Genomic DNA, 10,771 nt, shown 5'->3' on the forward strand with positions numbered 1-10,771 from the left:
TTATTTATTTGTATATTTTATTTATTTATATTTTGTCAGGGTCTCACTCTGTTGCCCAGGCTGGAGCACAGTGACATCATCTTGGCTCACTGCAACCTCTGCCTCCTAGATTCAAGTGATCCTCCCACCTCAGCCTCCTAAGTAGCTGGGACTACAGGCACATCCCACCACGCCCAGCTAATTTTTATATTTCTTTGGTAGAGGCAGGCTTCCTCCATGTTGCCCAGGCTGGTCTCAAACTCCTGGGCTCAAGCAATCTGCCTGCCTGGGCCTCCCAAAGTGCTGAGATTAGAGGTGTGAGCTGTCGTGCCTGGCCTCCATCTTTTGGCTGTTGTGAATGGTGGTATATAAACATGGGTCTACAAACATAGAATCACCTCCTTTCTAACTTTAAAGGCCCGGCGCGGTGGCTCACGCCTGTAATACCAGCACTGTCGGAGGCCAAGGTCGGGGGATCACGAGGTCAGGAGACCAAGACCATCCTGGCTAACATGGTGAAACCCCATCTCTACTAAAAATACAAAAAATTAGCTGGGCGTGGTGGCACGCGCCTGCAGTCCCAGCTACTCGGGAGGCTGAGGCAGGAGAATCGCTTGAACCCAGGAGGCAGAGGTTGCAGCGAGCCGAGATCTCGCCACTGCACTCCAGCCTGGGCAACAGGGCAAGACTCCTCCATCTCACGCACACACAAAAAATCCCCTAGGCTGGGTACAGCGGCTCACCACCTGTAATTCCAGCACTTTGGGAGGTTGAGACAGGAGGGTCACTTGAGCCCAAGAGTTCAAGACCAGCCTAGGCAATATAGGGAGACTGCCCCTTCCTCTCTGCAAAAAAATTAAAAATGAGCCAGGCATAGAGGCACAGGACTGTGGTCCCAGCTACGCTGGAGGCTGAGGTGGGAGGATAACTTGAGCCCTGGAGGTTGAAACTGCAGTGGGCAGTGATTGTTCCACTGCATTCCAGCCTGGGTGACAGAGTGAGACCCTGTCTCAGGAAAAAAAAAAAAAAAAAAAAAAGAGTCTCCTTATCAGGTGCCAAGCACAGTGGTGTGTGCCTGTAATCCCAGCTACTTGGGAGGCTCAGGCAGAAGGATCACTTGAGCCCAGGAGTTCTGGACTGTAGTACACTATGATCACACCTGTGAATAGCCACTGCACTCCAGCCTGGGCAATGTAGCAAGACCCTCCCCCCATCCCACCCCAGAAAAAAAAATCTCCTGATCACTTAGAAGGGGAAGTCTCTACTTTCAACGGAAAATTTTAAGAGAGACTTTAAAATATTTCCTGATCACCTAATGTGCACAGTTTTTCACAGCTGGAGCAAATTATGAATTTATCATTTCTTAAGATGATTATATTATTTAAGAATAGCTCGGCCGGAGGCGGTGGCTCACGCCTGTAATCCCAGCACTTTGGGAGGCCGAGGCAGGCGGATCACGAGGTCAGAAGATCAAGACCATCCTGGCTAACACGGTGAAACCCCGTCTCTACTAAAAATACAAAAAAAAAATTAGCCGGGCATGGTGGCAGGCGCCTGTAGTCCCAGCTATTCGGGAGGCTGAGGCAGGAGAATGGCATGAACCCAGGAGGCGGAGCTGGCAGTGAGCCGAGATCGTGCCACTGCACTCCAGCCTGGAGGACAGAGCGAGACTCTGTCTCAAAAAAAAAAAAAAAGAATAGCTCTGTGTCACTTATAGAATTGCCCGGGTTACTTTGGCCATTAAAAGCATCACAGGAACCAAGATATTTATAATTCTCTATTATTGGATTTTAATTTCCTAGAGGTAAGTAGAGTCAAAATTCTAAAAGAACTTCTTTCTGAACTGGTGTCACTATATATTCACTATTGCCAAAATTATGTTTTCTTTTTCAAGAACAGCCTTCTCTGGTCTTCAGATATGACAAAATCCATCAGGTGCTTGGTTGGTCCTTGAAATTAAATTTTAAAGCTCTCTTGGTAATCTGGCAAAGGTTTAGAAATATTTGCTACACAATTGGGATGAAAGATGAGAGATCCAAAGTTTCTTAGAATGCCCGACATGTGTGGGAAGTGAGTGTGATGACTTCATTCACTACACTGTTCTCTAATTCCACATTTGAGGTGTGTGGTTGTTGGCACAAGACAGGTGCCTCCGTAGCCATCCATAGCAAGCAAGTCTTTTAGCACCTGTAATCCAATCTCCTTTCCAGAAAAGCTTCATTCTAAAATGTCAACCCATCTAGAAACTCAGTAATGTCTCCAAGATGCCTGACCCTCACAGAATCTTTTGACCTCTGGTCCATGGTTTGTCAATTCCAAGAAATGAATGCATGAGAATATTGAGGAAACTGGCAGTGTCCAGGTTTATCTTTATTTGGCTAATGGCGATGACAGCAAGGTCAGCTGAGCTGCCAATCTGTCCTCCAATTAAGTCCTAATCTGAAGAAGAATTGTTATCCATGATTAAACTCCCACTGTCCTATGAAAAGGGCGTGTCCAGAAGTCAAATTCAAGATGGATCCACCACTTGTCAGCTGTGTGGCTTCTGGCATGGCACCTAAAGAATAAACAAACCTGGAGAAAATAACATCTATCTCACAGAGCTGTGATAATTAAATTTAAGGGGGGTTTTTTGGTAGTAGTTGCTATAAAGTTATGTAAAACATTGTGTTGGAGAGCATTGAAAAATGTGAAGTACTATTAAAAATGTAAAAGAAATATTATTATTGTTTTTATTATTATTTGAGGTGTGGAAGGAAGTGGCCAGAAAGTAGATACCAGGAACAGAAGCAAGCTTATTGAGGAGGAGGACAAGGGCAGCTGGGCTGATGATGTATCTGAGTTGAGTAAAAACCAAATGCCTCTTATCAGCTCTTTACAGATGAGGTCAAACTCTCTCACGGTCACCTAATACCCCAGGCAAGATCTGCAGCAACCTGCACAGGTCTGAGACCCAGGCTCCACACCTGCTCTGATTATGCCCATCTGGAACAGTGCCAGATAAGGAATAGATGCCTAGTAAATATCATCTACTCCCATATTTGTATCACACTATATTTTAATTATAGAAACTACCTAATCATGTTTCAGAAAATTTGATAAACATGATAAAAAGAAAACATTTAAAAGCCACCTGTGATCTCTTTAACAGAAACTTTATCATACTTTGATGTACTTCTGTTCTATTTTTTCTATATATGTGCTTTCTAAAGCCCTTACTTTAATGATATCTGTAAAGACAGTTCTATGTTCTGCTAATTTCCTTCCTTAACGTTATGAGTATTTTCTTGGCTCATGTTTCAGCAAAAATATTAATTTTAGAGTAGAATATTCTATCCATTCAACAGATGATGTGCCAGTCTCCTATTGTTGGATATTATGTTACTTCCATTTTAAAAAATATTAAACAATGTGACAACGGACACCTTTATGTATGTAGCATTTTCTGTATTGAATATTATTTTATTTATTTATTTGAGACAGAGTTTCCCTCTTGTTGCCCAGGCTGGAGTACAGTGGTGCCATCTTGGCTCACTGCAACCTCTGCCTCTCGGGTTCAAGTGATTCTCCTGTCTCAGCCTCCCAAGTAGCTGGGATTACAGGCATGTGCCACCACGCCCTGCTAATTTTGTATTTTTAGTAGAGACGGGGTTTCTCTGTGTTGGTCAGGCTGGTCTTGAACTCCCGACCTCAGGTGATCCATCTGTCTCAGCCTTCCAAAGTGCTGGGATTACAGGCGTGAGCCACTGCACCAGCCCAAGATTATTTTGTTAAGATATCCCAAAGAAAAACTGGTCCAAAGGGTGTGAACGTATTTGTGTTTATGACTTTTTTTTTTTTTTTTTTTTTGGTAGAGACAGGGTCCTGCTGTATTGCCCAGGCTGGTCACTATGACCCTTGATACAACTTGCAAAATTGCTTTCCAGTGAATTTAACCAACTTGCAGCCTCCACAGGTATGAGCACTTGTTTCACCATACCCTCTCCAACACTGGGAAGTAGGTTTTTAAATTTTTTGTTAATTCAGTATGTGGAAAATGGTACTCCACATTTTATAATTTACATTTCTATTTTAAATAAAGCAGAAAAATTCCAATTGTTTGTCTATGTTGGTTTTTCACTTTTATAAATTTTCTGTTTAACTGTTCATTTATTTTTTGTTTTTGGTGTGTGTGTGTGTAGAGATCTTTGTTGCCCAGGCTGGAGTGCAGTGGCACAATCATAGCTCACTACAGCCTTGAACTCCTTGGCCCAAGTGATCCTCCCACCTCAGCCTTCTGAGTAGCTGGGACTACGGTTGCATACCACCATACCCAGCTAACTCTCTTAACTATTTACTGAACAATTTTGATGACTCATATAAGGGAGACAGTGGGTCTTTCCAGCAGAAGGAGCACTGGGAACTCAAGGTGAATTAAACAGTCTGAGCTCTGCTTCTTTATCTATAAAATGGTCAGCTTCTAGAATCAAGTGAGATACATCATGTAAAATACTCAGTGAAAAATTAGAAGTGCTTTATAAAGATAATGAATGGAGCATTAACAGTATTACTTACACTCCCTCTAGGGCCTAGAGCTCTAAGATTCACAAATGGAACAGTTGCAGGAAAAATGTCCTGTGTTAAGGAGCCAGTCAGGCCAAAGGCCAAACAGATTTTCACCAAGAGATAAATGCAGAATCTTTTCTCTGCCCTAATTTTTCTGAATAGGCTAAAAACAATCCATGTTGGCCAAGATTTGGAGTTGATCTAGTACAAAGTTACCTTGGCTTTCAACCAAAATTTTTCAGACACTTGGCTAAGAGAGCAAGTGCATATAAATAAGAACCTGTTTTTCCTTAGGGGGAAATCTACTGCTAATGGAAAAAGAAGATACCCCACTTCTGGCCGTGCGCAGTGGCTCATGCCTGTAATCCCAGCACTTTTGGGAGGCCGAGGCAGGCGGATCACAAAGTCAGGAGATCAAGACCATCCTGGCTAACACAGTGAAGCCCTATCTATACTAAAAATACAAAAAATTAGCCGGGCGTGGTGGCGGGCGCCTGTAGTCCCAGCTACTCGGGAGGCTGAGGCAGGAGAATCTCGTGAACCCGAGAGGCGGAGCTTGCAATGAGCCGAGATCGCACCGCTGCACTCCAGCCTGGGCGACAGAGTGAGACTCCGTCTCAAAAAAAAAAAAAAAAAAAAAGATAACCCCCCTTCCATATTTTTGCATGTACAATATTCAAAATGCACATTTAATGAATGAACTGGTAAATGTGACTGTGAGAGAGTATGCATAAGACACAACTATATGTCCCTGTTGGTGGTGCTTTTTACTTGTATGTTGGTTGGCTCGTTGCATTCACATGAATGTATTTTACAGCTGTATTCAGACTGCCAACCAGAAAATGCAAAACAGTGTTATGTTTACATAATAATGGGTGAGTGAGAGTAATTAAAATGTTTTCTTCTGTTATTTTTCCACGTATTTATGAATAAGATATTATTCCTTACATTTAAAAATGTAAAGAAAGTTCCATGTGATCAAATATCTGAGTGATAAATGAAAAATATGATTTTTAAAAATGTTTCTCAAATACCTGCATATTTTGAAATATGAAAATGAAAAATAAAAACAAAAAAATAAAAACTCACCAGTCTGACTAGGAGGAAATATCCTGCTGCCTGTGTTGGCTGGATGTGGGCAGCACAGATATTTGTGTGTCCGTCCAGGGTTGGGCGTGCAGGGAACCAACCGGAGACAAAAAACAATTTTACTTTCATTTTTTTTTTTTTTTTTTTGAGATGGGGGTCTCACTGTGTTGCCTAGGCTGGTCTTGAACTCCTGGGCTCAAATGATCTTCCCACCTCCACCTCTTAAAATGCCTGGATTACAGGCGTGAGCCACTGCTCTTGGCCACACTTTCCTCTTTACTATAGGAAAAAAACGTAAAAGGATAAGATTGATGATAAATGGGCTTGGTGATATTGACAAAAAGGGGAAGAGGGGCTACTTTTGCCTGGACCCCAGCCCTGTGTACACTGGTCAGGGCTTCTCCCTGCATGCAGAATGCCAGCCCCTATTCAAGAGACATGGAAAGGCCATGACAAGGATATTGTTTTAGAGAGAGGGAGAGAGAGATGGAAAACCCAGATTTCTCTGTGAACTCTTCCAATCTTTTTGACAAGTACTTCAAATTTTTAAAATACTGTGGGAGCCTCACAAACATTTTTGTGTCCTGTCTGGTTCGTTGGTCACCAGTTTGCGCCCCCTAAATGCGCACTGGATCGGTAGTGGGTTTGTCATTTTCTGAAGCTCTCACGGCTGCTTTGAAGCCTCAGTTTGTCCTGTGTGCAGGCGAGGACCCGGGCAGGTGGGTGAGTCCCGGTTGGGCGCTGCCTGGGTGTGCTCTGCTCCAGCATGCGTCGGTCGAGAGTGAGTGAGAACACGTCTGTGAGCGGTCAGGTGAACCGGGTCTGACCTGCCCAGGTAGGATGGTGGAAGAATAGGAAATGGCCCTGTGAAAAAGAAAATTTCTGCTAATTGCTCTCCAGACGCCTGCAGTCTCCCCCAGCCTCTTCTCTGGGACCAGGCAGCCACCCACCTGCTATGACCAGCCCGGGCAGGGGACGGGACTGGCTCTGGTGTCTCTTCTGGTCTGGGCACAACTGGATTCAGCACTAATGCCGGACTCTACCCCAGCGGAGCGCTGGACCCTGGCAGGAGTAGCAGGCTGCCCGCTGCTGGCCCGCGGACCGGCACCCCCTCCCCCAAAGCTGTTGCCATGGCCACAGGGGACATTTGATGTGAAGCGCGGCTCCCCCCTCTCCACTCGCTTTCTCCGCTCGCCTTCAGGATGACGTCATGAACATCCGTGGCCCTGACAGGCCACCCGTGGGTTGGTCTCGGCTTTAAAGCAGCTGTTCTCCTCTGGCCCGGCAGCCGCGGCGACTGTGTTTGCACCCAGCGGACCATGCCAGGACTACGGACCCGGACAGGACTGATGGCCTCAGAGAGGCAAGTATTCAAGGGGCACTTCACAAACAGCTTCCTCAAACCCCACCCCCTCCCCCGCACTGCGCTGCTGCTTGCACTGCGGCTCCTGGGGGGAAGCAAAGTGCCGGCAGCTGGGTGGTGAGGGGCTTTCTTCCAGAAAGAAACGGAGAGCAAGTGGTCTTCCTCCCTAGCCGCGGCGACCCATGCCAGGTAAAAATCCCAGCCGAGGTCCCCGGTCCCGTCCCCTCCTCCAGGTCAAGGGCTCGGGACTGGAGAAGCAGCCAACTGGAGCTGATATTCGGGAAGCTAAGCCTGAGGCTGCTCCGGAGGGCCGGGGAAGCGAGCGGCCAGGCTTGGCACCCGCCAAATGTGCCTTGCCAAAATGAAGACGAAGGAAGGCGACTCCAGAGCCCAGCAGGTGAGCGCTCCTACGGGATGCCGGGTGGGCTAGAGGTGTGGGGGCGTCTGGTTCCAGTACCTGCTCGGGGCGACGCGGAAACCCGGCTTGCAGTTTGTTTCGCTCGATCCCGCGCCCAGTAGGAGAAGGACGGCCCCACAGCCTCGCGGGAGCCGGCTCTCGCAACCCAGCCGCCCCAAGCCCGCCGCCGCCGCTCCTCCCGCGCTTCTCGCCCCTGATTCTAGATGCAGCTGACTTGTTGCATGCAGAAGAGCAGCTGGGTTCGGCGTTCCAAGCCTCTCCTCTTTGCTTTGCCTGCCACCAGATCTGAGCGCCAGGCTGGCCAGCACCCAGAGAGCCCAGAGCCGCAGGAAAAAATGTGAAAAGTACCAGGAGACCACTGGGTAATCGCCCCAGTGCAAAGGGCCTTCTTCCTACCCACCGCAATTGCAGCAAATAACTCCAGGGAGGGGAATCAGAGGCGCCGGGGATTGCGCCCTGGGGGAGCCCTATCTGCTGAAAGAGAGCGCCTAATGCCGTTACTTCCCAGTGTAGCCTTTCCACTCGGCGGACCAAGCGCCTCTCCTTCGAGTCGCTACCCGCTTGGAGTCGGCTCAGAATCAGGCTGCTAAAGGTCCCTGGAGCCCCTCCCCCAGCGAATCCGAGCCTGCAGCTTCAGCACCAGAGGCTGGACAGCGCCCCGGCCCTAGGGTGCCCATGGTCGGTGCCTGCGCACGGCTCGGCCTCCCAGCCCACGCCACTTGTGCTCGCGGCCCCTCAGACCCCACGCGGAGGAGGTCAGGAGGTGACACAGGTTCGCGGAAGAAAGCGGGACTCATCTTCCTCATTTCTCCAGGGATTTAGGTGTGGGATTCTAGGAGAGCATTCTCTCTCGCCCTGGCCACGACCAGTGGAAAAACTTGGCGCCAAATTTAGGCAATGGTGCGGGGAGCAGAGGCACGATTGCAGGCAGTGAGCAAAGGGGCAAGCGGGACAGAGGATCTACTGTGAGCCCCAGGCTCTGGTGTTGCGTGAAAAATCGCCACATTTAAATCCTGCGCTCCCCCGCGCTCCCTCTCGCTCTCTCCCCCTTCCTTTTTCCCTTCCTTCCTTCCTCCCCGCGCTCTCTGTATGCCTTAATAGGAGTGAGTGAAAGGGAAAGAGTGGGGTGGAGGGAGAAGATATTGAAGCCGAGGTAAGAAGCACATTTTATCTAGGTCTCAACACTCAAGCGTGGATGAAATCTTTTCAAAAAGAACATCAAGGTACGCGTTTTTTTACCCAAAGGAGCCCAAAGTGACCTTTGTATGAGGAGCAAAGATTATTGTTTGGCCAAGAAGGGGAAAGATAGCGGAGGGAGAGACGCTATCACAAAAGGGCTAACGGAGGTGGAGAAGGAAGGGAACGGACAGGATTTGGGCACTAGCACGGTTACCAGGCAACCAGTCGCAGCACCTGCCTCCTGTTGCCTTGGTTACGGTGGGTGGCGGGGCTTTGGCCACTGATAATCAGTGAGCACCTTGATTATTTAAAATATCTCCTGGGGAGCCCCTGCCTTGTCTGGGCTAGGTGAGAGGCACATCGATCCCGCGTAAGGCCCCGTCTGGGGAAATCCTGGAAGATGTTTGTTTTTTGTTTGTTTGTTTTTATTTTAAGTAAAGGCGCATAGCAAAGCAACTTACCTTTCCACCGCTACAGTCATCCCCTCCCCCCTCCACCCCACTGGCTTCATTTCTCCAGGATTTACAATTTGGGCTTTTATATTTTTCATTTAGTCCTTTATACTGAAGGAGCTGAGTTCCTATCCCCACCCTCTCTTTTCCCCCCTTAAAATGAGGGGAAAAAAATTGCTTTTCATGGATGTACAGGAGGGAGACAAGGAAATTGTCCAGGGGTGTCTACTGTAGAAAGAAACTTTCTCCCTGGTTTGATAGTCATCCCTGCCCCACTAAACCACTCCCCTCGGGGGAGAGAGGGCTGAATTCTGGATTACCCCCACTTCTCACCTTGCCCCATAGACCACATAGAAAGCACAGGTAGAGGGAAACGTGTCTCGCTTAGCAAATGGACACCAGCATCACTCTCATTTGATTCCTCAAGATTCTCTTCTCTTCTTCCTCCCCAGCATTGCCTTCACAATTAGCAAATACAGCACCTAAAGCTTCTAACCCTCTGAGTTTTTCTGTTTCCCTTGATTGACAAACATTGACTCCACTTTCACCTGTCAGCCTTGCCCTGCCTATGTTCATTAGAAACATCTGGGTAGGAAATTATTTTACTCATAATTTTCCAAAGGCAGCTGTAACATTCTCAGAATGATTTGAGAGGAAATTGCTAGCAAGTTACCAGAACAGCCTGTGCTCTGTGCACTGTTTCATCTCAAATATGTCTAAGTGCCATGAACGTTCTCTTTCCCGAAAAACAGCAACAACAGTAACAACAACAAAAAGAAGTTTGTTTTAAACTGAGATATTACTTGACAGCACGGGGATGGAGAACATTTCTGTTTCAGGCAGGAACTGTGATATCTTTATCTGTGATGCCCTGAACCATAAACACACAGGTCTTTTCTCCTCTTGTTCTCTTCTTTTCTCTCCATTTCCTTCATTTATTATTAATATAAAAATTTTTAATCATTATAATTTCAGCATAAGTTTAAAAGGTCAAAAATTCGCTCGGTGAACTGACTTTATAGTTTTGGGGGTATTTACATTAAAATGCTTTTAAAATGCTTTTCTCTCACATGTTACTATAGAAACTTCCCTTTAGACCAGACCAGACAGCTGGTCTGCTTTTTGTACTTTTCTTCTCAAAGAAGTGCTTTCCTTTATGAATTGTCTGGGGCAGCTATCATTGATCACATCAATAATGTCCCATAGCAACAGTTTTTTTTTTAATTATTATTCACTTTCTGCTTATTTTCTTTATGGACAAACGGTCTACTTTCAAGAAGATAACTGAGCTCTTATTGGCTGGAAAGGAAGAAGCATTCTTTCATTGGTTGGTGTGTATTGCCTTGTCAACCAATAAGAGGATGCCATTTATCCTTTTCTGACTAGCTGAGTGAGCAGGGTACACAGAAGGATTGAATCTGCCTTAGTTCCATCCAGTAGCAAAGGACAGAACTCAGAGTCCTGGACTCAGGATCTGGAATTGACTTTGGCTAATCCAGATTGCACTGACTTGCAAGGATGACATTTTTTACCTATCTATTTGCAGCTTACTTCAACATACCTGCCTTATACATTGTCCTATGGCTTTTTTCCCCCTTCATTTTAGGAGATACTGTGATCATCTTTCCAAGTCAGTGCAGGTTATTGTTACCAGCACAATGAGGGTCCAGAGAATTTTGTGATTTCCCCTAAAAATAGATAATTGGTCCTCATTATTAGAGATTTGGTGAAAACTTTTGGAGATGA

The 10,771-nt window shown here is 46.6% G+C and overlaps 1 non-coding gene across 1 annotated transcript; it reads left to right on the top strand.

Annotated features, from left to right (window-relative positions):
• The first annotated feature begins 10,316 nt into the window (after positions 1-10,316).
• On the top strand, positions 10,317-10,427 carry MIR1179 (microRNA mir-1179). The gene has a single exon (NR_106431.1). It is a non-coding gene; the product is annotated as a microRNA mir-1179 (primary transcript).
• The last annotated feature ends 344 nt before the right edge of the window (positions 10,428-10,771 follow it).

The sequence above is a fragment of the Gorilla gorilla genome, chromosome 16 (assembly GCF_029281585.2).
Source record: "Gorilla gorilla gorilla isolate KB3781 chromosome 16, NHGRI_mGorGor1-v2.1_pri, whole genome shotgun sequence".
NCBI lineage: Eukaryota > Metazoa > Chordata > Mammalia > Primates > Hominidae > Gorilla > Gorilla gorilla.